The sequence below is a fragment of the Convolutriloba macropyga genome, chromosome 15 (assembly GCF_964194025.1).
Source record: "Convolutriloba macropyga chromosome 15, txConMacr16.3, whole genome shotgun sequence".
Classification (NCBI taxonomy): domain Eukaryota; kingdom Metazoa; phylum Xenacoelomorpha; order Acoela; family Convolutidae; genus Convolutriloba; species Convolutriloba macropyga.
In genome coordinates this window covers 6,148,983-6,176,274 of record NC_134482.1, presented here as the reverse complement: position 1 = coordinate 6,176,274, position 27,292 = coordinate 6,148,983, and the positions used below count along the sequence as shown (strand labels likewise).

At 37.9% G+C, this 27,292-nt stretch overlaps 1 pseudogene; it reads right to left on the bottom strand.

The window, feature by feature from the left end:
- Positions 1 to 27,292, bottom strand: part of LOC142354626 (uncharacterized) — a 69,892-nt pseudogene that overhangs the window by 8,935 nt on the left and 33,665 nt on the right.

Here is a 27,292-nt window from a genome sequence, read left to right as displayed (position 1 = left end):
GTTCATTATCACAGTAAAGGTCTTTGTAACAATCCGAGAATTCAGACAACATTTCATCTGTGTTAGTGGTTTGAGCACCGTTTGGTAAGAGCAATTCGTCTATCAAAGTTTTTGGTTGGCAACATTTTACCCACATTTTTAAAACTTTTCGTTACTTTCTTCTTTTACCGTATTTTTCATTACTGTAAGCAATTCTGCCGCCTCTTTCCATGTCCTTCAACATTTGATCTAAACGACACATCTCCTCTTCACAAGAGACGTCTTTCAAACTCCGAAGCAGATTTTGCTTATAGCTGCTATCGATGAGTTTTTTGTTGATGCAGATGCTCCTCAGGACATCTCGCAACCGCTGCTTTGTTCGTCATAGTAATTAAATTTGATTTTCAACTCTAGTAGTTCCTTTATATTTTCTTGATTGTTCAGCAGGATATTCCTATTAAGCCTCCACACTCCCCAACCTACATCCAAGCTGTCTCCTATTTTCAAAGTCCACCCCGCACAGAGATGATCACTCAACTCAGTTGCTATGGTTTTGACGTCACTAACAATTTCAACGTTGTTTGAGAAAAAAAAATCGATTCTTGTCTGCGTTCCTGCTTTTTTGCATTTATGTGTAAACTTGTTAAGGATCGGACTTAATAATTTCAAGATTTAGATGTGCATGTCTTTGGTCACTGCTGCCTTGTAAGTTTTTCCATCGCGGTCTTCACACCAGAGAACGCGTCAAAGCCTCCAAGAAAATTTATAGTTTTCGCAGATATTCTCTACGTTTGTAATGGAATGACTCAGTAGTTGACATGCTTTTGTGTATTCGGGCGTTTTAATGTATGTATTTGAAATACTTAGGTTCAAATCAAAAAAAGTAGTGAAAATGCACGAGTCAGTACTGCTCGTGCGCTTACAAGTTATATTACTATTCCAAAAGGTTAGCAGTCCCCGCTACGTGCTGGGCATAGTGATAATTAAAGTATTTTAGTTTCAAAATTGAACAGATCTCTTCGCTTAGTACCTCCGCTTTTACCTCTTGAAAACAGAAGATACGAAGTGTCTCCTGGTCAGAGTCATCTAAATGTTGATTTAAAAATCTTAGCATTTTCGTGCCTTTAAAGAGGCCGCAACAATTCCAAGTCGTAATCTTAATTTTCATTTGTGTCTATCTCTTCGAGCTCTGATAATGTTGGAGGCTTCCCTATTGTGGTTGCGGTTTTAATTTTGGTATTCGTACGGCCACTTCTTCCTATCTTTCCTATTGCTTCGAAGTATGTTTGCTCTGTTTGATCTGTATTGCTTGGAAAGGAAACGCTTTTCATCGCGTTTAAGGTTATCTGATTAAATTGCTTTTTACTTTGGGTTTCTAGAGAAGGACTGGATGCTTTCGTGGCTAGCGTTTCATTCTTTGTTCGGCTTGCAGCATCGTGGTTTTCATCTCTTCTCATACGTTCTTCTTCTCTTTCATGCGCTCTCTTACTTTATGCTCAATACTTATCGTGGTATGCTCAAAACTTTCCGTGGTGTCCTTGAAAATGCAATTCCGTTCTTTGCAGAAAATGCATTCCAATAAGCTAGGAATATTAGCAAAAAATTTGCATTCGCCCATCGAGAATGCCCGAGTGCAATTTGTGTTTGCCCGTTCTTTCAACGTCTGGTGCTGCGCTGACTCATCAATTTTAGCTTGCGCTGTTCCAGTGGAATACCATCCACCGCCTTCACTTTCGAATCGTTGTCTCTTAATTGGAGCTAATAACCTCGTATCAGGGAGCCCAAGTTGATCAAGCATTGCTCTATCTAGTAAAAAGTGTGGTATATTACGGAGATGTAGGGTTGCCTCTTTTGGATAGCTGTTAGCTATGTTTTCTCCTGGCCCCAAGCACTTAAATGCTTTCCCCTAACATCTATTTCGCGCATCTTGAGTTCTGATATTGATTGTCTTATTGCTGGGGGTGCTAATAGCAGGACTGCGTGAAGCTTCCTCCCATCTGATTTCTCTATGATTGTTTTCAGTACTGTTATGTTACTCCTTTCCGATTCAGGTAGACTTTTCCTGAATTCCATTATTGTTTCTCGAAATAAAAGTTCTTGTTGTTCTCAATTTAGAAAGATTTCGCGAGCGAAAGGCATGATAAAATCAACTTCCTGCAAAGGATGCTGCTTTAGGGGGCGAGACCGTACCCTGAAGGAGCATTTCGTGTGTTATTTCTGTCATGAATGCGGGCTTCGTTATTTGTTCTGTTCGTTATCTGTTCTTTTCGTTAATTGTTACTTTTCTCAAACGTTTCTTGCAAAAGTTGTAGCACACACAACAGCTAGTGATAGCATGAAGTCGGTGGGAAGTGGGGTAAATCGGGGGAAGAGGGGTTGACAAAGAAAGGGTAAAAAATAAAAGGAAAAGGAAGCAATAACCCTATAATCTTTTCCCGGATAGCCGGGGTAACGAACCTACCCCGGTCTGCGCTTCCTTACCACCAGACTAACTCCGAATTCGGGTGGCGGTGCGTTCCTACTGTGCTATCGGAGCTGTTTATTTATTTAATTAAATGTAAATATAAACTCAAGTCACGATCGAACGATTTACGTTGGAGTATTAGAATAGTATTCACAATGTAAAGTTCACGCTGTAAGGTTCACACGTAATAAGACAAGTTTAAAACACACACTTTGGTTTAAACGCGCTTTCAAAACACGAGCTGCTAAAAGGCGAAAGTTTTTCACTGAACCAGTTTCGGAAAATCTCAAGAGACAAATCTCAAGTTGTCCCCCACACAGAAAAGTTTAGTGTGCAAATAATTCAATTTTAAACAAATATATCTACAATTGTCCGACAAAAAGTTGTTTAAAATCACTCATCAGTAAATTAAGTTTGAATAAAGTTTCATCAGCTTCACACGGCCAGGAATCATATACGACAACTGCTGCGGATTTAACTTTCTTCGTTGATAGCTCGGTAAAGAGGACACTCAATTTTGCAACGCCAAACGTGTATAAAAATGGTTGCAGTAAGGGGCAGTCGTCAAATAAAGACTAAAAAAAATTAAGGTTAAATTCAGACAAATAAGCAAGGCCAGTAACAATTCACACTTAATTTATGATTGGGTTGCCTGCTTCATTGAAGCAGGTTCGGAAAAAGAGACAATTCTCAAGTTGTCCCCCCACACGGAAAATTTAGTATGCAAATAATTCAATTTCTATGGAATTGATCTACAATCGTCCGATTAAAAAAAACGTTATTTAAAATCAGTCATCAGTAAATTAAGTTTGAATACAATTTCGTCAGCTTCACACGTCCATAGAACAATTGCTGCGGCTTTAACTTTCTTTGTTGAAAGCTCGGTAAAGAGGTCACTCAGTTTTTCAACGCCAAGCCCGTATAAAAACGGTTGCAGTACAGGGCAATCGTCAAATAAGTGTTCCAGGTTTTCGAAAGCGGAATCGCAAAAAGAACATATAGGATTGCTTTTCAAACCCCGATTCCACAGAACTTCTTTATCCGGAATGCAATTATATAGTAATTTGAAAAAGATTTTTCTCAAAGCCCGATAATTTATTTTGACTCCCAAGCCATTTTGTAATTTTTACCAAAATCCTGTTTTCTTAGTTCCATTTTATCGGAGCTTTTCGTAATACGCTTTTCCCAGCTTCCGTCGTTCCTATACATTTCATCGAGAAATTGTTCAACGTTCCTGTCTAGAAAAGCGTGTCACATAAAAAATTTTTGCGTTCTGTTTGATCCAAATATTCTGATCTTGTAGAAATAAGGAGAACCCGGCGCTCTTCACTTCGCTCAAAAGTTGCCGTATCGACCAGTTCCTATTTTTCCAATTTTTAAGAAGATCTGATTTACAATTGGCATCCTCCCCAAATAGACAATTTTTGCTGCAAGAATTTTCAGTCTTAAGTTTGGACAGCAAATTCCACCGTGGGTAACTTTACGTTGAAGATGGCAGAGAGCGATTTCCGTTTTCTTCCCTTCGCCCCAAAGTGCTTTCAAACTTAGATTGAAATTTTTAAATTAAAGTCCTTGGTACCTTGCAATATTCATTAAGCGCGATACACAAAAAGTATTCATAACAATTGTTTTCGCTCTGAAACTCATAAACTTAGTGAAGTATTTCTCGCTATCGCTTAAAATTTCCTCCAATAATTTAATATTTTCTTCATAAGCTTCCGAAGTAAGGCCGTGGTATAAACTCAAGATTTTGATTTTTGATGCAGTTGCTACTCTTTCGTCTGTACATAGAATTTGGCTCTTATTGCGATTTACTTTGAACTGAGTTTCACGACAGAAAAATTTTCATTTCGCGAACAAGTTGTCTATATCGAGTTTGTGCAGGAAAACAATTACATCATCAGCGTATGCCACTACTCGTCTGGAAACTGCATAATTTGACCAAGGATGATTCCGCAAAATATCAAGCAGGGGCTTTAGGGCAACGATGAAAAGGAGTGCTGACAGCGGACATCCCTGCCTGACGCCCCTTCTCAGCCTTATTCTTATAGTTAGGTACCCGTTTACACTGATATGGGCTTGCGTTTTTGAGTAGAGGCGTTCAAGTGTTCGTACTAAATTTTCAGGGAAATTCATCTTTCGTAAGATGTGAAATAAGTACACCCTGTCAACACGGTCCAAAGCTTTTGAAAAGTCAATGCTTACTACACATTCATCGTCCATAAGAGAATCGACACGGCTTTTTAGATCATTGATGGCAACATGGATATTTCTGCTGGGAAGATAAGCATATTGATCACTTTCAATGATTTGTGCAAGCACTTGCTTGAACCGATTCGCAATCAGATGTGAGAAGATTTTTTGGTCAATATTGATAAGACTTATTGGTCGAAAACCGGAAGCATCTTTTATCCCCTCTTGCTTCGGTAATAGCTTGATAATGGCATTGTAAAAGGCGAATGGAAATTCCTTGCCATCTAGTATTGCCTGAAAAAAAGGACACAATAGTAGAAAAAGTTTTCCTGTGATAAAGATATAATTCAGCTGAGGCCGTCTGGACCAGGACTGGTGGAAATATTCAAACTGTTTATTGCTCTTTCTACCTCTAAACGCGTAATCTTTGCAGCTAATAAATTGCGCTCTTCATCGCTGATCTTTTTATTGTAATATCGCATCACCTCAAATCTGTGTAAAGAGTCCGGTTCATTATCAGTGTAAAGGTCCTTGAAATAATCTGAGAATTCAGACAACATTTCATCTGTGTTAGTGGTTTTAGCACCGTTTGGTAAGAGCAACTCGTGTATCAAAGTTTTCGGTTGGCAGCATTTTACCCACCTTTTGACAGCTTTTGGGTTTCCATTGCATGCTTCTTGTACCGTATTTTTCATTACCGTTAGCAATTCTGCGGCCTCCTTTTGTTCCAGGTCCAACATTTGAGCTACACGACACCTCTCCTCTTCACAAGAGACTTCTTCCAAAATCCGCAGCAAATTTTGCATATAGCTGCTATCGATGCCTTTTTTGTTGATGCAGATGCTCCTCAGGACATCTCGCAATCGCTGCTTTTGTTCGTCATGGTTATTTATTTCGATTTTCAACTCTAGGATTAGTTTTTTTTATTGTTTCATGATTGTTCAGCAGGATATTGTTATTAAGCCTCCACACTCCACAACCTACATCAAGATTGTCTCCTATTTGCAGAGTTCCGTCCACACAGTGGTGATCACTCAACTCGGTTGCTATGTTTTTGACGTCACAAAAACTTTCAAGGTTGTTTGAGAAAATATAATCATTTCTTGTCTGCGTTCCTGCTTTTTTGCATTTATGTGTAAATCTGTTTTCTCCAAATTTCAAGGCTACGTCGTCCATCAAAAATAGGCTAAGGATTGGGTTTATTCTTTTGAAGATCTGGATGTGCATGTCTTTGGTCACTGTTCCCTCGCAGATTTTTCCATCGCGGTTTCTTTTCAAATTTGAGAACGCGTTAAAGTCTCCAAGAAGAATTATGTTTTTCTCAAAGACATTCTCTATGTTTGTAATCGAATCACTCAGTAATTGACATGCTTTCGTGTATTCGGAAGTTTTAATGTATGTATTTAAAATACGTAGGTTCAAATCTATAAAAGTAGTAACAATGCACGAGTCAGTACTGCTTGTGCGCTTAAAAACTGACTTATTATTCCAAAAAGTTAGCAGACCGCCGCTACGTCCAGCGCTGGGCATAAAGTGATAATTCAAAAAATTTAGTTTCAAAATTGAACAAATGTCTTCGCTTAGTACCTCCGTTTTTACCTCTTAAAAACAGAAGATACGAAGTGTCTCCTGGTCAGATTAATCTAAATGTTGATTTAAAAATCTTAGCAGTTTTGTGCCTTTAAGCAGGCCGCAACAGTTCCAAGTCGTAATCTTAATTTTCATTTGTGTCTATCTCTTCTAGTTCTAATAATGTTGGAGGCTTCCCTGTTGTGGTTGCGATTTTAATTTTGTTATTCGTGCGACCACTTCTTCGTATCTTTCCTATTGATTCTAAGTTTGTTTGCTCTGCTTGATCTGTATTGCTGGCGACAGTACTGCCCCCTTTTTCCATCTCATCGCTTTCTATCGCGTTTAAGGTTGTCTGATTAAACTGCTTTCTACTTTGTAGGGAAGGACTGGATGCTTTCGTGGCTTGCGTTTCATTCTGTGTTCGGCTCGCAGCATCGTGGTTTTCATCTCTTCTCATTTGTGCTTCTTCTCTTTCATGCGCTCTCTTACTTCTGCAGTACTTTTCGTGGTGTCCTTTAAAAGGCATTTATCGTTCTTTGCAGAAGTTGCATTCCAATAAGCTAGGAATATTTGCAAAAAATTCGAATTCGCCCATTGAGAATGCCCGAGTACAATTTGTGCTTGCCCATTCCTTCAACATCTCCTGGTGCTGCGCTGACTCGACAACAATTTTAGCTTGCGCTGTGCCAGTGAAATACCAGTCACCGTCTTCATTTTCGAATCGTTGTTTCTTAATTGGAGCTAATAACCTCGTATCAGGGAGCCCAAGTTGATCAATGATTGCAGTATCGAGTAGAAAGTGTGGTATATTACGGAGATGTAGGGTTGTCTCCTTTTGATAGCTGTTAGGTATGTTTTCTCTTGGCCCCCAAGCACTTAAGTGCTTTCCCCTAACATCTATTCCACTCATCTTGAGTTCTGATATTGATTGTCTCATTGTTGGAGGTGCTAATAGCCGGACTGCGTAAAGCTTCCTCCCATCTGATTTCTCTATGATTGTTTTCAATACTGTTATGTTATTCTTTTCCGCCTCAGGTAGACTTTTCCTGATTTTATTACTGTTTCTCGAAATAAAAGTTCTTGTTGTTCTATATTTAGAAAGATTTCGCGAGTGAAAGGCATGATAAATTCAGTTTCAGAACAATTGGAGGCTTGATTTGGGCTTTCGAAGCAGCTTTTTCTGCGAAGGATCCTGCTTTGGGGGGCGAAACCGTACCCTGAAGGAGCAGTTCGTTGGTTGTTTCTGTCATGAATGCGGCTTTGTTATTTGCTCTGTTCGTAATTTGTTCTTTTCGTTATCAAGTTTCGTGCAAAAGTCGTAGCACACAACAGCCAGTGATACGATGAAGTCGGGGGTAAGCGAGATTAATCGGGGGGAAGCGGGGTAAAACTAAAGAAAGGGTAAAACTAAAAGGAAAAGGAAGCAATATCCCTTTAGTCTTTTCCCGGAGAACCGGGGTAACGAACCTACCCCGGTCTGCGCTTGCTACCACCAGACTAACTCCGAATTCGGGTGGCGGTGCGTTCGTACTGTGCTATCGGAGCTGTTTATTTATTTAATTAACTGTAAATTTAAACTCAAAGTCACAAGTGAACGTTTTACGTTGGAGTATTGGAATAGTTCACACTGTAAAGTTCACGCTGTAAGGTTCAAACGTAATAAGACAAGTTTAAAACACACGCTTTGGTTTAAACGCGCTTTAAAACACGTAAACCTAAAACACGTAAACGTAAAAACTTCAGTATGCAAATAATTCAATTTCTATAGAATTGATCTACAATTGTCCGATTAAGAAAAAAAACGTTATCTAAAATCACTCATCAGTAAATTAAGTTTGAATACAGTTTCATCAGCTTCACACTTTCAGGAGTCATATAGAACAATTGCTGCGGATTTAACTTTCTTTGTTAATAGCTCGGTAAAGAGGTCACTCAGTTTTTCAACGCCCAGCCTGTATATAAATGGTTGCAGTACGGGGCAATCGTCAAATAAGTGTTTCAGGTTTTCGAAAGCGGAATCGCAAAAAGAGCATAAAGGATTGCTTTTCAAAACCCCGATTCCAAAGAACTTCTTTATCCGGAATGCAATTGTATAACAATTTGAAAAAGATATTTTTCTCAAAGCCCGATAATTTATTTTGACTCCAAAGCCATTTTGTAATTTTAACAAAAATCCTGTTTTCTTATTTCCATTTTCTCGGAACTTTTCGTAATACGCTTTTCCCAGCTTCCGTCGTTCCTACACGTTTCATCGAGAAATTGCTCAACGTTCCTCTGTCTATAAAAGCGTGTCACGTGAAAAAATTTTGCGTTCTGCTTGATCCAAATATTCTGATCATGTAGAAAAAAGGAGAACCCGGCGCTCTTCACTTCGCTCAAAAGATGGCGTATCGACCGGTTCCTATTTTTGCAATTGTTAAGAAAATTTGCTTTACAACTGGCGTCCTCCCCAAAAAGACAATTTTTAATGTCAATTACTTTTGCTGCAAGAATTTTCAGTCTTAAGTTTGGCCAGCCAATTCCACCGTGGCCAACTTTACGTTGAAGATGGCAGAGAGCGACTTCCGTTTTCTTCCCTTGGACCCAAAGTGCTTTCAAACTTAGATTGAAATTTTTCAATTAAAGTCCTTGGTACCTTAATGTGTCTTGCAATATTCATTAAGCGTGATACACAGAAAGTATTCATAACAATTGTTTTCGCTCTGAAACTCATAAACTTAGTGAAGTATTTCTCGCTATCGCTTAAAATTTTCTCCAATAATTTAATATTTTCTTCATAAGCTTCCGAAGTAAGGCCGTGGTATAAACCCAAGATTTTGATTTTTGATGCAGTTGCTACTCTTTCGTCTGCACATAGAACTTGGCTTTTTTTGCGATTTACTTTGAACTGAGTTCCACGGCAGAGGAATTTTATTTTCGAGAACAAGTTGTCTATATCGATTTTGAGCAGGAAAACAGTTACATCATCAGCGTATGCCACTACTCGTCTGGACACTGCATAATTTGACCAAGGATGATTCCGCAAAATATCAAGCAGGGGCTCTAGGGCAACGATGAAAAGGAGCGCTGACAGCGGACATCCCTGCCTGACGCCCCTTCTCAGCCTTATTCTTATAGTTAGGTACCCGTTTACACTGATATGGGCTTGCGTTTTTGAGTAGAGGCGTTCAAGTGTTCGTACTAAATTTTCAGGGAAATTCATCTTTCGTAAGATGTGAAATAAGTACACCCTGTCAACACGGTCGAAAGCTTTTGAAAAGTCGATGCTTACTACAGATTCATCGTCCATAAGAGAATCGACGCGGCTTTTTAGGTCACTGATGGCCACATGGATATTTCTGCAGGGAAGATAAGCATATTGATCACTTTCAATGTGATTCGCAATCACATGTGAGAAGATTTTTTGGTCAGTATTGATAAGACTTATTGGTCGAAATCCGGAAGCATCTTTTATTCCCTCTTGCTTCGGTAATAGCTTGATAATCGCATTGTAAAAGGAGAAAGGAAATTCCTTGCCGTCTAGTATTGCCTGAAAAACAGGACACAGAATAGTCGAAAAAGTTTTCCAGTGATAAAGATATAATTCAGCTGTGAGACCGTCTGGACCAGGACTCGTGGCAATATTCAAACTGTTTATTGCACTTTCTACCTCTGAACGCGTAATCTTTGCAGCTAAAAAATTGCGTTCCTCATCGCTGATCTTTTTATTTTAATATCGCATCACCTCAAATCTGTGTAACGAGTCCGGTTCATTATCAGTGTAAAGGTCCTTGTAATAATCAGAGAATTCAGACAACATTTCATCTGTGTTGGTCGTTTTAGCACCGTTTGGCAAGAGCAACTCGTGTATCAAAGTTTTCGGTTAGCAACATTTTACCCACTTTTTGACAGCTTTTGGGTTTCCGTTACATGCCTTTTTTACCGTATTTTTCATTACCGTTAGCAATTCTGCCGCTTCCTTTTGTTCCAGGTCCTTCAACATTTGATCTAAACGACACATCTCCTCTTCACAAGAGACGTCTTTCAAACTCCGAAGCAGATTTTGCTTATAGCTGCTATCGATGAGTTTTTTGTTGATGCAGACGCTCCTCAGGACATCTCGCAATCGCTGCTTTTGTTCGTCATAGTTATTTAATTCGATTTTCAACTCTCAGAGTAGTTCTTTTATTGTTTCATGATTGTTCAGTAGGATATTGTTATTGAGCCTCCACACTCCACAACCTACATCAAGATTGTCTCCTATTTTCAAAGTTCCCTCCACACAGTGGTGATCACTCAACTCGGTTGCTATGGTTTTGACGTCACTAAAACTTTCAAGGTTGTTTGAGAAAATATAATCAATTCTTGTCTGCGTTCCTGCTTTTTTGCATTTATGTGTAAATCTGTTTTCTCCAAATTTCAAGTCTACGTCGTCCATCAAAAATATGCTAAGGATTGGGCTTAATCTTTTGAAGATCTGGATGTGCATGTCTTTGGTCACTGTTCCCTCGCAGGTTTTTCCATCGCAGGTCTCTTTTCAAATTTGAGAACGCGTTAAAGTCTCCAAGAAGAATTATGTTTTTCTCAAAGACATTCTCTATGTTTGTAATCGAATCACTCATTAATTGACATGCTTTTGTGTATTCGGACTTTTTAATGTATGTATTTAAAATACATAAGTTCAAATCAATAAAAGTCGTAACAATGCACGAGTCAGTACTGCTTAAAAGTTAACTTACCATTCCAAAAGGTTAGCAGTCCACCGCTACGACCAGTGCTGGGCATGAAGTGATAATTAAAAAAATTTAGTTTCAAAAATGAACAAATCTCTTCGCTTAGTACCTCCGTCTTTACCTCTTGAAAACAGAAGATACGAAGTGTCTCCTGGTCAGAGTAATCTAAATGTTGATTTAAAAATCTTAGCAGTTTTGTGCCTTGAAGCAGGCCGCAACAGTTCCAAGTCGTAATCTTAATTTTCATTTGTGTCTATCTCTTCGAGTTCTAATACTGTTGGAGGCTTCCCTGTTGTGGTTGCTATTAATTTTGTTATTCGTACAACCACTTCTTCGTATCTTCCCTATTGATTCGAAGTTTGTTTGTTCTGCTTGATCTGAATTGCTTGGAACAGTACTGCCCCCTTTTCCGTCTCATCACTTTCTATCGTGTTTAAGGTTGTCGGATTTAATTGCTTTTTACTTTGCGTTTCTAGAGAAGGACTGGATGCTTTCGTGGTTTGCGTTTCATTCTGTGTTCGGCTCGCAGCATCGTGGTTTTCATCTCTTCTCATTTGTGCTTCTTCTCTTTCATGCGCTCTCTTACTTCTGCAGTACTTTTCGTGGTGTCCTTTAAAAGGCATTTATCGTTCTTTGCAGAAGTTGCATTCCAATAAGCTAGGAATATTTGCAAAAAATTCGAATTCGCCCATTGAGAATGCCCGAGCACAATTTGTGTTTGCCCATTCTTTCAGCATCTCCTGATGCGTTGTTTCTTAATTGGAGCTAATAACCTCGTATCAGGGAGCCCAAGTTGTTCAATGATTGCAGTATTGAGTAAAAAGTGTGGTAAATTATGGAGATGTAGGGTTGTCTCCTTTCGATAGCTGTTAAGTATGTTTTCTCTTGGCCACCAATCACTTAAGTGCTTTCCCCTAACATCTATTCCACGCATCTTGAGTTCTGATATTGATTGTCTCATTGTTGGAGGTGATAATAGCCGGACTGCGTGAAGCTTCCTCCCATCTGATTTCTCTATGATTGTTTTCAATACTGTTATGTTATTCCATTCCGCTTCAGGTAGACTTTTCCTGATTTTATTACTTTCTCGAAATAAAAGTTCTTGTTGTTCTCTATTTAGAAAGATTTCGCGAGTGAAAGGCATAATAAATTCAGCTTTCAGAACAATTGGAGGCTTGATTTGGGCTTTTGAAGCAGCTTTTTCTGCAAAGGATGCTGCTTTGGGGGGCGAAACCGTACCCTGAAGGAGCGATTCGTTGGTTATTTCTGTCATGATTGCGGCTTTGTTATTTGTTCTGTTCGTAATTTGTTCTTTTTGTAATTTGTTCTTTTCGTAATTTGTGCTTTTCGTAATTTGTTCTTTTCGTTATTTGTTACTTTTCTTTAAAGTTTCTAGCAAAAGTTTATGTAGCACAGACAAGTTGTAGCACACAGCCAGTTATACGACGAAGTCAGGGAGAAGCGGGGTTAATCAGGGGGAAGCGGGGTTCACTAAAGAAAGGGTAAAAATAAAAGAAAAAGGAAGCAATATCCCTTTAGTCTTTTCCCGGAGAGCCGGGGTAACGAACCTACCCCGGTCTGCGCTTGCTACCACCAGTCTAACTCTGAATTCGGGTGGCGGTGCGTTCCTACTGTGCTATCGGAGCTGTTTATTTATTTAATTAATTGTAAATATAAACTCAAAGTCACAAGTGAACGTTTTACGTTGGAGTATTGGAATAGTATTCACACTGTAAAGTTCACGCTGTAAGGTTCACACGTAATAAGACAATTTTAAAACACACGCTTTGGTTTAAACGGGCTTTAAAACACGAGCTGTTAAAAGGCGAAAGTTTTTCACGAAAATTGCGGAGAGACCAGAGGTAAATCAACAATTGCTCTACTCGAATTTGTTCACTAAGGCTCTAATGTCTATAAAAAATTAGAAAACAATTAAACTCTGCACGGCATATACAGGCCGAGGTGCTGCCGAATTTCTTCACGTTCAAGATTCTCTTCGCCCTCCAAGCTTTTAAATTTCAACAGATTTGACACTCTCTGTTGCTTGAAAAGAGTATATTATTCACGCAAAACAGTCAAATAAGCGCTGAGAGCTTATTTTACAGCATTTTGTTCAGACTTCGCTTTTATATCCACTGCAAATATCTTCAGTAATAACACCACAATGAGACTATTCTCGATGCCGGTGTCCGCCTTTTACTAGTGGGAAGTAAAACTTTCGCCTTTTACTAGTGGGCTTCAAATAACCACATTAGAGGTTAATATATACCACTAAGATTTAAAGTGAAAAATGGCACCAGTTTCGGGGCACTTTTCATTTGACTTTAGTATTAAATTGCCGCCAATTGACTTCAGATTGAAATTGTGATTGAGAGAGGATTTTGATCACGCGAAACGCAAAATGTCAAGGGCGTAAAAGTCACTCGAAAAGTCAAAACAAAAATTTTGCATAAAAAAGACACACACGTTTACAATAATTGCTTCTCTACGAGAGCAATTAATAATACCAAAGCTCAATGTAAGAATCTATGGACAAACTTGGTGAGGTTGAGGGTATCTACCCATGACGCCACGTCCTCTTCTGTCCACTGCAATAGAGGGTGGTCTCTCCTAGTGGCCATAGTGGCAACTGTACCCGCACCCACTCCACCCTCAGTGAGAGGTGCAACCTACCATACACAAAAGAGCCATTCTACCGACGTAACTACAAAACACTTGTTTAACATTATTTTTTTAACATTATTTTTATGAATCAGAGATTTTGAAGACCATGACAAAGATAGTCGTAAGATACTTGAATTTATGTGAAGCGAGAAACCAATATTTAAGGTCCTGAGAAATGTGAAGAAAATACATAGCTGGCAGATTGCCAGAAAATAGCCGCAATAGATTCGTAGATCGACAGTCTACGAAAAAAACAGTAAAAAAGACAGACCAAAAAAAATCGTATTTTCATTGAAGGCTGATGTTATATTTTGATTACAAATCTGTATAAGTTATTGCTGCCTCTATTAGCTGATCTCACATAACCTTCATTTAGAGTGACAAAGACCCATCTGACCTTATCTCTTTGAATTAAAGTAAATAAAAGTCAATTTTAAAGTGAGGAAGTCATTTTTGAGAGTGAGGTAAGTCAAGTGTGACCAAAAATTTAATCACGCGCATTAACAAAAAAACTCGCTCCACTAAGAGCGAAAAATGACGTCACACATGCAATTCAGTTGAAATTGCATGAACGAATGAACAAAAAGCGGCTGTGACGTCATATGGTCGTAACAAAAATCATGACGACGAAAAAAACATAGCAGGACAAGTCCTGACGTACAATTCAAAGAATTTTCATTGAACAAAAAAAACTAGACCTAAAACGGTCTATGAATGGATTGGAAAAACCATTTAGAAATAAATCCGATCCAAAAAATCGAAAAAACAGTAAAAATCAAAGTGAAATTGCCGCATGTGAACAAAAACCACTAGCGAGAAAGCGAACTTTTGTTCAAACACCGTTTTCTCACTCTACTTTAAAATTAGAGCAAAAACATTTCGCGCCGCAAAACCACTCGCTTTATCGCTCCACTTCCTGTTTCGGCGTGACCAAAATCACTACTCCAATTTGACTTCAAAAATCATGAAAATGTGTGAACACATCTTAAAAAAAAAAAACATAGCCGGAAGAATTCCGGAAACGACTCAAAGTAGAAATCTGACTATTCTCACTAATCAGATGCATCACCAGCATATTACCAATCGACAGACATTGTAACCAATTCACAAAGAAAAGACTGGAGAAGTGGAAACTTGACAAAGAAAAAAAGCAAAAAATGATATTCTCTAAAAATCCAAACAAAATTCTCTACAAAAAGATAACATGCAGCTTCCCATCCATAACTCATAGAAATCAATTAGTTACATATTTGGCCAGAACAATCGACCACCTAGTACTTGAAGAGAAACGTTAAACAACAAACTAAAAAAAGACTAAGAAAAACTCTTTAACGAATTAGAGTTTTGTATAATTTGTTTAAATGAAAACTGCCCTGCTAAGCCTTCAAGTGCAAATTCATAGAATCAACACCTACAAAAATGTTCCTTATTGAGAAAAAGTTACCAACAAAAAAACATTAAATTGGAAGAAATAGGCAAAAAACTTAGAAAAAAGACAAAAAGTGGCCAAAATTTGCTCTGATTTACTCGATTTTCTTTGACAAAAACAACTCAAAACTAATATCAATCAAAATGAGAGACATCCAAAAGAGCTACAACAACTGAATTCCACTAGAAAACTCCCCAAATGCTATCAAAGGTTGAGGAAGAATAGAAACGACATTTAAAACCAAATTGAACAAAAAAAAAACGAGAAAACGTAAGGTGTTTTTTAAATTTTACAAAAAAACAAATAAAGTTACTTTGAGCAAATAGAGCAATGAAATGCTCGCGAAATAATGGGCAAGTCATAACAAGCTACAAAAAATTGTCTACGATTGAAAAAAAAACGAAAACAAAAAATTAAAAAAGTGGTTAAAAAATTCTCTATTTTTCTGTCACTTTTCTTCAGAAAAAAAATGTTTTATACCAACAAAATTGTAATCAATTTATATCCCTGATATTCTTTGAGAAACGAGCTTCTATGCAAATTGCACTTAAAGCAGTAAAACAAAACAAAAGGGCAAAATACATTAAATTTCGTCGAAAAATCAGCAAAACTGATCAAAAACCTCCAAATTTGCATAAAACTCAAATTAACTACTTGAAACCTTCAATTCCTATCAGAACGAGCTCAAATCCAAAACAATATCATAATCAGACCTCATAAACAAGAAAAATTGCAAAAAAAACTGCTTTTAAAAGCCGCACGTGAACAAAAAAATTTCGCCCGCTCAGAGAAAACTTTTTCACACATCAATTTCTCGCTCTCTCAAAAACAGCGGTATGAACAAAAAACCACTCTCTTTTCGCTCCGCTCTTCACTTTTGTTCAGCAACCAAATCACTCCAAATTTTTTCACGCGTTTCATTTCCCGATTAAAAATTCACTCCAATAAAATTGATTAAAAAAAGGACTTCTCCAATACTCCTCTTCGAGTCGTAAAAAGATAGCGCCCCAATACAATTCAAATTCTTTGAATTGTAAAAAAACCAAGAGAAGGCCAATAATAGCCCCAGCTATTGCTGTGCGGCAATTAATAATAATAATAATAAAAATAAACTGTTTCCATCAGTCAATAAGTTATCTTCACAAATACCTTTACAAATACAATCGAACATTTTTGACTGTGGGAGAGCACTATTGGGCCGATTGCCCGTTCTCAAGTGTCTCAAAATACAGTTTGGGAACTCAGCATCTATTAATTTTCAAAATAATTAATGGTGATTTTATAACCCGATGGTCCGATCGTAGCACCCTGTTGCTAAGTCACCAACTACAGTTTATACACCATAAATTGAGGAAACTAATTTTAAACGGCAATGAAACTAGAGATCCAAAATACGTACCTCAGTACTTCTGTCCGAGTTGATATTTTCTGGAATGGTGAGTCCAAGGCCGTTGTATCTGTGGGTAGCCGGACCTCCAGTCAACCGAGGAGTGCTGGTACTCTGGCTGGAATATAAAAATAGCTATAGAAAGGAACATCACAATAAAACATAGCCGGCAGATTGCCGAAAAATAGCCGCGATAGACGCTTGTGGCCTACCATGAATTGAAACAACTAAAGAAATAAGATTGACAGATCTACCACCAGCTTTTTAATAGACCATGAGGCTTTTTGGGTTAGATTCGGACTGTCATTTTTATGAGACACATTTGCTTTACAAGGCAAAAGCCATAATGGAGACCTAAAATTAACACCCGATATTAAAACTCAAGACTCTATTACTCCGGAATTAGGGTACATAACTTTGGCACTACTTAGATGCACACTATTGACCTTTAATTAGTAAATGTTCACAAAATTTAAAGTTCCATAAGTGAGTTCAGAAGTCATTTTTTGAGTGAGGTAAGTCACGCAATTGACCTAAAAGCAGAAATGACGTCACGAACACAAATTTTAACTGCAAAGCAGTAGAAGTCACTGAAGTCATTGAAAAAGTCCATTCCAAGAAGTCAGGTAAGACGAAACAAAAATCTGTTAGACGAAGTAAGAAACAAAGCAGGACAAGTCCTGAAGTTTAATCCAAAGAAATGAATGAAAAACTGAGAACTAATGTACCTTACCTGCAGATCAATTGAACAATCCCAGCCAAAAAGACCATCTCAAAATTTGAGGAACTAAAATAATCAAAAAAACTAAACCAAATATTCATTGCTAAAATTCTTGAAGCTTTTAACCTGAAGGCCAAATATGATACAATTCAATATAATCATAAACTCACGCACAAAACTTGAAACAGATTTATTATCAACTAAAGGCAGAAAATATGACAAATGCTCCAAAAAATGTGCAAAATTTAAAGAAATTTTCTAAATTTGCGGTAACAGAATATTCAAAATCATGTTTTGGTCTGTGGAGTGCATCCATGGACTGATCTGCAAAACCTTAAAAATTCGCTGGCCCATAAAAATCGTGAAGATAACAAAAAAAATTCAAAAAAACTAAAAAACAATGGCAAAATCTAACAAATCGTGCAAAAATTTGTGATATTAAAAACTTCAGTAACGTTTCATTGTCGCGCGAAACTTTACAGAATATCTATTTCTATCCTCAAAGAGTTTCACTGGCTCAAAGATCAATAAATTTAGAACATGATAAAAAATTGCAAAAACTCGTGCAACTTGCAAATATTGGTAACCAATCAATTTCCTCTAGCAACTATGCAGTAACGTATTATCAAACCGTAGAGGAGGTTCTTTCGCCCGTGGTGCCGGAAAACTCGCTGGTGAAATATTTTCAAAAAAAATCTTCAAAAATTTCAAGTTTTATTTTACAAAACTGCTAAAATTCGTGATCATAACAAAATGAAAGCCCGTGTAATTGGCACTAGCAGCTATGCATTAACACTTTATTAGACCCTGGAGGAGTTTCGTTGGCCCTTCAGGTTGGAGAAACCCAAAAAACGAAAAATTTCAAAAAACTAGAAAAAAATTGCAAGTTTTATCAAAATATTGCTAAAATTTGCAATATTAAAAAGATGAAAACCACTCCATGGCCAATATAAACTTAAGTAACCTGTTATCAAACGCTTTAGGATATTTCCTGGCTCCTGGGGCTCGGAAAACTTAGATAATGACAATAAATTTTCAAAAATTTGAAAAAAAATGCAAGCTTTATCAAAAACTTGTTTTAATTTGTAATGTTAAAATGTTTAAAACCATTCTATTACCACTAGAAACTTAACAGTAAACTATTATCAAAGCCTTGAGGAGGTTGCTTGACAGCTACGGCTGAAAAACAAATAATGACAAATTTTCAAAAAAAAAAACTTGAAGTGTAAAAACTTGTATAAATTTGCACGTTTGTTTTGAGTACCATAATATAGAGCTGTTAAGATGGTCATAAAGAGTAATTATTTCTTGGCAAGGCCTCTATAAACTTTTAGAAACCTCTATCATAGACTGGTCCACCAAAAATTTCGAAAACACGAAAAAACGCGAAAAATTGCAACGTTTTGGGCTCAAAAACTCCTAAAAATGACTTTTTAACCTTAAAATACGGCCTCCCCACATGCTTCACCACTCTAAACTATTGAGGAACTACTAAACACGGCTCCAGGCCTCCAATGAAACTTGATGACCGCTGAGATTTACCAGTTTATCCCGTTTTGAAAGCTCAACGTCATGAAAAAAAGGAGTGAAAACATCTGATACAAATAAGAAAACAAAGGACAAGTCCTGAACAACAATTCAAAGAATTGTACTAATTTATTACCTGACAATCAGTTTGTCCGCTTTAAAGGGCAAATGAGAGACTAAGCAATAAAACAACACAAGAACAACAAAAACAAGCAAGACTAAAAATTCAACTTCCAATTTTTGAAAAGGCAGAAAAATTCAACTTCCAATTTTCAATATCAAAAACAACTGCTATGAACTCAAACTGACAACTATATTCCTCTATTTCTCATTGGCAACCTCTCATTAAATGTCGATTAGTCCTCTGACCAATAATATTAAATGGAAAGACAAAACTGACCAAAATTCGCAATAAACATCGCTGAATTTTTTTTGAAAACACTTAGTATAAAAGTCAGAACGCAGCAGCTACTGAAGAATACAATTACATCAATTAATCGAGTCCTCAATGACCACCGTTGAGACCTGTCATTATTGAGATTAAGTGATAAGACATCAATAAGTACAACAAATACTAGCAAAACTAAGATTTTTTTGAAAAACGAACAAGAGTATAAGACACAAAAAGCAATAGCTGTGAATGGAAATCACTGGCTTCAATTGAAGCCATTTTAGCAACCAATGAAACCTGTCAAAAATTAGAGCAATGGTTAAGACGACAAAGGTGAACAGAAAAACTCGCAGAAAAACAGATCTTAAAAAAAGACAGCGCACCAATACAATTCAAATTCTTTGAATTGTAAAAAGACAGAGCACCAATACAATCCAATTCTTTGAATTGTAAAAAGACAGCAGACAGAGCACCAATACAATCCAATTCTTGGATTGTAAAAAATTTGGAGCGCTATAATAGCCGCCTGGAATTGCTGACGCGGCTATTAAATATTTCAACGGTTGGCACAGGAATTTATATTCTTCGTAAAAGTAACAACATCAACTGACATTTATGAGATTTCAAAATTTCATTGATGTAAGCTCATTTCAGGTCTCCGTGGGACATTTGGTAAGAAAATTCTAAATTCCTATTGCTATGAGTGGTATCATTTTCCACCTTGAGAGTTGATTTTGATTATTTGATCACGAAAAAGAACAGTCAAATACAAGAACATACCCCACCGATAGCCAGAAAATAGCCGCCGTTGATTCCAATAAGCATGATTGGGATAGAAAGAATAGAAGATATTGAAAAAAAATTTTTAAACAAAAACATTTTTTAAGTCCGATTTATTTTAATGGCATTTCGTAGTTGAACATAACGTACTTCTGTTTCTTAAAGAGAGGCTACAGGGGCTACTATCAATACCAATAAGCATTAGAGATGGTAACTAAGACCTATAGTAACGACGTTCAAATAGCGGGCATCTAAAATTGGGCTTTATGGGTTTATCCCGTTTCTACTTCTGACTTCAATTTTTTATACTGACTCTGTTCATTTTGAATTGCTTTGCTGAGCAACTGATGTTCAAAATCACTTTTAGCAGAATGAGAGAAGGGAGAAACTAGCCTAGAGAAGTCAAAAAGATTTCACGCAAAATGTTGAAAAAGCGGCAAAATGAGGTAAAGCGAAACATTTTTTTATTCGACGAAGTAAAAAAACATAGCAGAACAAGTCCTGACACACAATTCAAAAAATTTTCATTGACTAAACCGAAAACTAGACCAAGAACGGACTATGAATGGATTGGGAAAACCATTGCGAAAAAAATCCGATCCAAAAAATCGAAAACACTGTAAAAATCAAAGTGAAATTGCGCATGTGAACAAAAATTCACTAGCGAGAAACCGAATTTTTGTTCAAACACCATTTTCGCACTCTACTTTAAAATTAGAGCAAAAAAAATTACGCCGCAAAACCACTCGCCTTTTCGCTTCACTTCATGTTTCAGCGTGACCAAAATCACTGCTCCAATTTGACTTCAAAAATCATAAAAATGTGTGAACAGATCTTAAAAAAAAAACATAGCAGGACAAGTCCTGAAATACAATTCAAAGAATTGAATGAAGAACTTAGAAGTACTCTACCTGACTAGCAGATCACGTGAACAATGCCAGCAAAAACAGAAACAAAATCATCTCCCAAAAACTGAGAAATTAAAACATTGAAAAACTGAACAAAAATACACTCATTGCTAAAACTCTAGAAGCTTTTACCCCTAAGGCAAAACTTGATCTCTTTAATTATACCTATTTCAAAAATATGTTCGAAACCAATTTTTGTTTCTGAAATCGGTCCTCTATTATATCTGCAATAACTGAAAGAAATTCATAGGCCCTTGAAGATCGATTAACTCGAAAGTGACCGAAAAATTCAAAAAAAAAGAAATCAATTGCAAATTTTTATGAAATGTTACGGAAAATCATGATATAAAAATCTTCAGAATCGTTTCTGTGTATCTAGAGGCTATTAGACGCCATCCGGTAACCCAATTCCAAGCCTTCAAAAATTCATGGGCTCAAAGACCGATAGGCAAAAATTTTCAGACAAAATTTCAAATTTCAAAAAATAGAATTTCTTTCAAATAAAATATATAAAACCAATCACTTGCCCCTAGAAACTATTTAATAACATACTATCAAACCTTGGATGAGGTTAGCTGGCTACTGAGGTGAGAAAAACTGACTAAAAGACAAATGTTTTAGAAAAACTTGAAAAAATTGCAAATTTTATCAAGAAATTTCTAACATTCGAAAGGTTAATTTGTTGAAAACAAATCCATTGAAACCAACAACCATGCAGTAACTTTCATCAGACCGTGGAATAGGTTTTTTGGTACTTGAGAATGGACAAATACGAAAAACTGACAAAGACTTTAGAAAACCTTGAAAAAAATTGCAAATTTTATCAAAAATGTGCTAAAATTTGAAACACTAAAATGTTGAAAACCAATCCGTTGTTACTAAAAACTATGCAGTGCCCTATTATCAAACCTCAAAGGAGATTCCTTGTCCCCTGAAGCTCGAAAAACTCAAAAAAGACAAAAATTTTCAAAAAACTTGAAAAAAATTGCAAAAATTGGTATCATTTTGCGAGTTTGTGTTTGTAGTACCAAAACATATTGCTCATAAAATAGCCATAAAAAGAAAATTTGTCTCGAAAAAGGCCTTCGTCAACTTTTAAAAACTTCAACCTAAAACTAATCAAACAAAAACTCAAAAAATCACAAAAAAACATGAAAAATTGCAGCATTTTGAGCCCAAAAACTCCTAAAAACGACCTTTTAACCTTCAATTAAGGCCATTCCAGCAGTTGCACCATTCTAAGCACTTGAAGTACTACTAAAGACCACGTTGGGGCTCTAATGAAACTTAATGCCCGCTGGGCTTTACCTGTTTATCCCGTTTTGAAAGATCAAAGTCATTGAAAAATGTGTGAACACATCTTAAAAAAAAAACACAGCGCCCCAATACAATTCAAATTCTTTGAATTGTAAAAAAATAGGAGCGCTATAATAGCCGGCTGAGATGAGGGCGGCTATTAAATATACAAATTTTTATCCCACCTAGCGGGTGGAGTAGTGTTCATGCCTGCGGTTGCCCATGAATAAGCCTCCACCTCTTTCAACAGTCGACCAAAGTTAGCATCAATCAGATTTGCATGGTGCATATCTAGCCACGCACGATTGCCTGTAAACATTTATTAATATTAGAAATATAATTGCGTGAGATAAAAAATTACGAAATTTACCGCTTTGACCTGTGATCGACCACTGATAGCGAAGACATGTAAACGTGCGGGCAAAACAAATGCAAAAGTTCTAAAAACCATTTCTCGACCTTAGTTCTATTTTTCACAGCAACTTTAGTAAACGCGTGGTATTTTTTTCCAAATTTGCTTTCTAGCTGTAAAGATTGAACAGATGATTGCAAAAGAGAGGCAGCAAAAAAACATAAACCGACAAATGTCGGAAGAATTGCTCTTGAACGATAGGCGAGGCAATTTAATTCATGGTCTTTAGTCTGGATCAATTTTTCTTTATGGGTGCAAAAAACGTTGGGATCTTTTCCGTTTGTGCCCCCCCCCCCCCCCCCCCCCCCCCAGCTTAGAGGGCGCATATTATTTACACCCCCCAAACTCACGTGCCATATTTTTAAATAATGGTTTACTATGTAATGGCACGTGCTCTGTAACTGGGGGGAGGGGGGGGGGGGGGGGGGGGGGCGCATAACGTACTGGGGGGAACAAACGGAAAAGATCCAAACTTTGACCCCACCTGGATTCGAACCACTGACCTCTCGGACCATCGCCGCCCTCACTAACCACTGCGCTACGAGTAAGTTACTTTTGCTATGCTGCAACCGATTTTATATTAGCAACTTCGCACTAGAGATCACTCAAAAATGATGAAAAGAAAGCGTGAAAGTCACTTGAGAAGTCAAAGAATGTTCAAGAAGAAAAGCGCAAAACTGTCAAGCGGAAGATTTGCATAAAAAAGACACACACGTTTACAATAATTGCTATGAACCGCGTTCAAGAGCAATTAATCAGGACATGGTTAGAGAAAATTTTACTTAACATCGGACGAATTACCCTCCAACGACTGACAGGCGCACGATTGTATAGTCGCCTGCTTAAGCCGCCGCATTTAAGGAGCTGCCGCCAATTGAGTTCAACAGCTTAGAAACATAAACTTCTAACTTCATTCGAATTGCTCTCAAACAACCAGGAGCAGTTGGCTATGGGGGGAGGGGGTAAAAACTGCCTTTCACACCATAAGTATACGTCTCTAAAACAGTTTCTTTGAATCGGATATTTGGCGACCAGTGAGCTGAAAGGCTCTACGAGAACTTAATGCCCTCTGGGGGCTGCATGTGTATCCTTTTTTTTGAGGACGAAAACTCAAATGGATCAGACGAAAAATTGGTCAAGCGAAAATCGCATTGAAAAAGACCACATGACTAATATAATTGCTACAAACTTCGTTTTAGAGCAATTCATAATATATCAGAGAATCATTTAGATCATCTAAACATCAACGACTTGAAAGTCAATCAAAAAGGTCTAAATGGTCGAGTGAAAAATTTATATAAAAGAAATGCCATTACAATAATTGATTCGAACATAGTTCGAGATCAATTTATAAGCAGAAATGGTAAGCAGCAACAAATGGAACAAAAGAAAAATTTGCAATCCATAGTTTTGTAAATTGTCACCAACACAATTAAATCATTTACACTACTGTTACTATCACACAATAGTATCCATAAACTCAATTTAAAAATTTTGATACATATCAACAGAAAAGGGACAGAAAAGGGGACTTGCAATTTTAGAACAATTTTGCAAAAGGAGAACAAAACACCTTGCTAAAAACATTCAACAATTTCTATGACAAAAACAAGACATAAAAAATAATATGACAGAACTATCACAAAAAAAAACAAGATACAAAAACAATTAGGATAATAATCTTAATGAAACAAATTTTTAACTTAGAGCATTGTCGAAATTACTAAAAATCTAAATAATCCGGAAACATTTCAAATGCGACAAAAATTCATCTGCTGTCTCAAACATGTAGTAAAAATAGACCAGAAAGAAGTTAATTAAATACTGAGATGTTACAATTTGATTTCAAAACCTAACAAAACCTATTCCTGCTTCTAATAGCTGCTCTCAAATAACCTTCAATTAGAGTGACACGCGTTAACTTCGCCTTATCTCTGAATTAAAATAAAGAACAGTAAAAGTTCAGTTGAAAAAAACAGATCGATGCGTGAACAAAAATGCTTTTGAGTAAATCCCACGAAAAAATTAAAAACATAATCCGGGGGAGGGGAGGGGGTGACTGGAGTGCGTGTTGCGCGCGCGTGTGTGTGTGTGGGGGGGGGGGTGGCATGGGGACAGGGTTGCGAAGGCTAGATGAGTAGGGAGTTCCAATCGACAGGTGGAGGAGGGTGGACAATGGGAGTGTTGGGGAGGGGGGAAATGGGGGAGGGGCTGATGGCGGTGGGTGGGGGGGGGGAGGGGGGCTGATGGCGGTGGGTGGGGGGGGGGCTGATTGCGCTGGGGGTGACTGAGTGGGTCAAAACTTTTAAGACTAAGAACCGCCCTTCACACCATGAAATTGTCTCCTCAAATCAATTTTGGTGATCTGCATTCTTAGAATATAGGAAAGTTTAGGGATCTTAGAGAACTCAATGCCCTCCGAGCGCCTGTTTATCCCGTTTTTGAGGACGAAAAGTCAAATGGTTGAGACGAAACCTCAGTCAAGCGAAAAAATTGCATTAAAAAAGACCACTACTTATATAATTGTTACAAGATAATTGTTTGAGAGCAATTAATTAAACGCAAAAAAAAATCCCTACCAGTAATGGGGCCGTCCAGGTAGCACCATCGCAGCTATTACATAAGACAAAACCGTAGGTCAGATTGATCTCTAAGGACTAGCGAACGGCTGGCTTCGTCAATAGCTAGCTTCAGCTTAGGGATTCTCGCTAAAGCTTGAGGAGGTCGAGCGAGGGGGGAGTGTGAGCGAAATGTTAGTGTGTGTGTGTGTGTGTGTGTGTGTGTGTGTGTGCGTGCGTGCGTGCGTGCATATTTGTGCGCGCGTGTGTGTGTGGGTGCGTGTATGCTTTTGCGTGCTTGCGCATTTGTGTGGGTGTTTGCATGCTCGTGAGTTTGTGTGCGTGCGCGCGTGTGTGTGTTTGCGTGTTGTTGTGCGTGTGTATATGTGCGTGCGCGTATGTGTAAGTGTGTGTAGTGGGGGAGGGGGCAGGTTACGCAGGGTTAGCGTGGAAAGAGGTCGAGTGGGGTGGATGAGGTGGGAGTAAGGGGGAGTGGGGTGGTTAAACTCAGACGAAAAATCTTAATCATTTTAATTGAAAAGCAACTAAATTCAGTTTTTGTGGGAAAGAAAATCATGAACTATTATAGTGGGTAGTTAATTGGTTTCAACCGTGTTTTGCTGAAATCAACGAAGCGTTGATATTAAAATGCTTTGAGAAATAGTCGAATTGACGCATACCGATATGTGAGGCGAGCCACCCGTCCGGCCTGTATCCCTCTTCAATGACTACTGGGATCAGCGTCTTGCCCAGATCTAGGGCATACTCGACCTCTGTGCGGATCTCAGGACTCTCCTTGTACCTGCGAGTACAGACTATTAGGTAAATTGAAATCCCTTTCAACTCCTGACAGTCTCTATTATATGACTGGCTTTGATTAGAGTAATCTTCTCGCCCCTTTTCTCACGATTGGGTTAGTTATATGATTGGCTTAGTCTTCGCGCCCTTATCTCACGGAGAAATCTACATGAGGTCTCGTTCATAACAGCGAGGAAGGACGCAGACAAAACTGAATTCAGTTTTATTTTTCTATATAATTTCGAGACCTTGCTTTTTCTGGGTCGGTACAGGGTAGTGAAAACCAGGAAGTTCACACAATTACAAAATTTTGCTACTTCAAATCACTCAGCATGCCAGGCAACAAAAATAACTGATCGCTCTTTAAATGTACTCAAGTGTTGTGCGACGGCAAAAAAAGAATGTTAGATTTAATAATAACGTTTCATAAGAATTAAATAATGTTTCATTTATAACTTTCTGGCATGTAACAATAACCAAATGGTTAATATAATTTACATGTTTCTGACTTAAAAAATAATCAATAGGCTGAATAAGTTTGAGGCGTATTGTACCTGAGCGAGCAGCAGAGTAGGAGACAAGAGGCAGTTTCTATCATTGACGAGATCGAGTCTATATAGGAAGTAGTCGAACTCTCATCAAGAGTCACTGCCTGCCGCCCACAACCCACCAGTTTGCCCTGTCAAAGTACACAGCAATGATTAAAACATAACAGAGTAGCGTAGGGTAATTGCTGTCAAACGAGCTTAGGGAGTCTTAAGTGGGAGAGCGGCATGTCTTCACAGCCGTGACTAGTACTGCTTAACTCTAACTTCGTTCGAGGGCAATTAAATAACATTGATGGATCACTGTTGTTAAGATTGTTTTTCTAACTTTTTTAAGCACTCTTCTACGGAATCATTGCTTTACTACGACGAAGTAAAGGGCAGTTTCCCAATCAAATCATGTACAACCCTGCGTCAGTCTGTCGTTTCAATCTGTTTTCATGACAAAAGAATTTGTGCCGAAATTTAAGTGCCACTTAGATGGAAAAAACAAAGCACGCAATTTCGCCATTTAGCTAGACAGGCAAAACGAAGTTCTGTTGTACTGAACATTGTTCCCCTCGAAAACAAAAACAATAGCCATGAGAACACCTCACGCGGCTGTTGAACAACGAAAAACAGTTTCTGAGAAAGCACAGAACCATACCTTAATTCTCTTCACAGCAGCATTCTCATACTCGTCCACACTAATGTACACGTGAGATCCGATATCTCCGACAGAACCTCCATCCGACGCAGTTCCAGGGCCTTGCATTGGGGAGGTTGACCCTCCAAGTTGGATTGGGGGAACAGCCGCCCCCATCTTCCACGTGTTCCCCACCACTGCCAGACACGTTCATTCCCGGTGTAGCCAGTAACTGGGAAGTAGCAGAACCCGCTATCGGTGCTCGAGAAGTTCCGGAGGATGAACTGCTGGAGTGACCAAAGTGAAGTACCCACAGGATTCCTGAACTCAA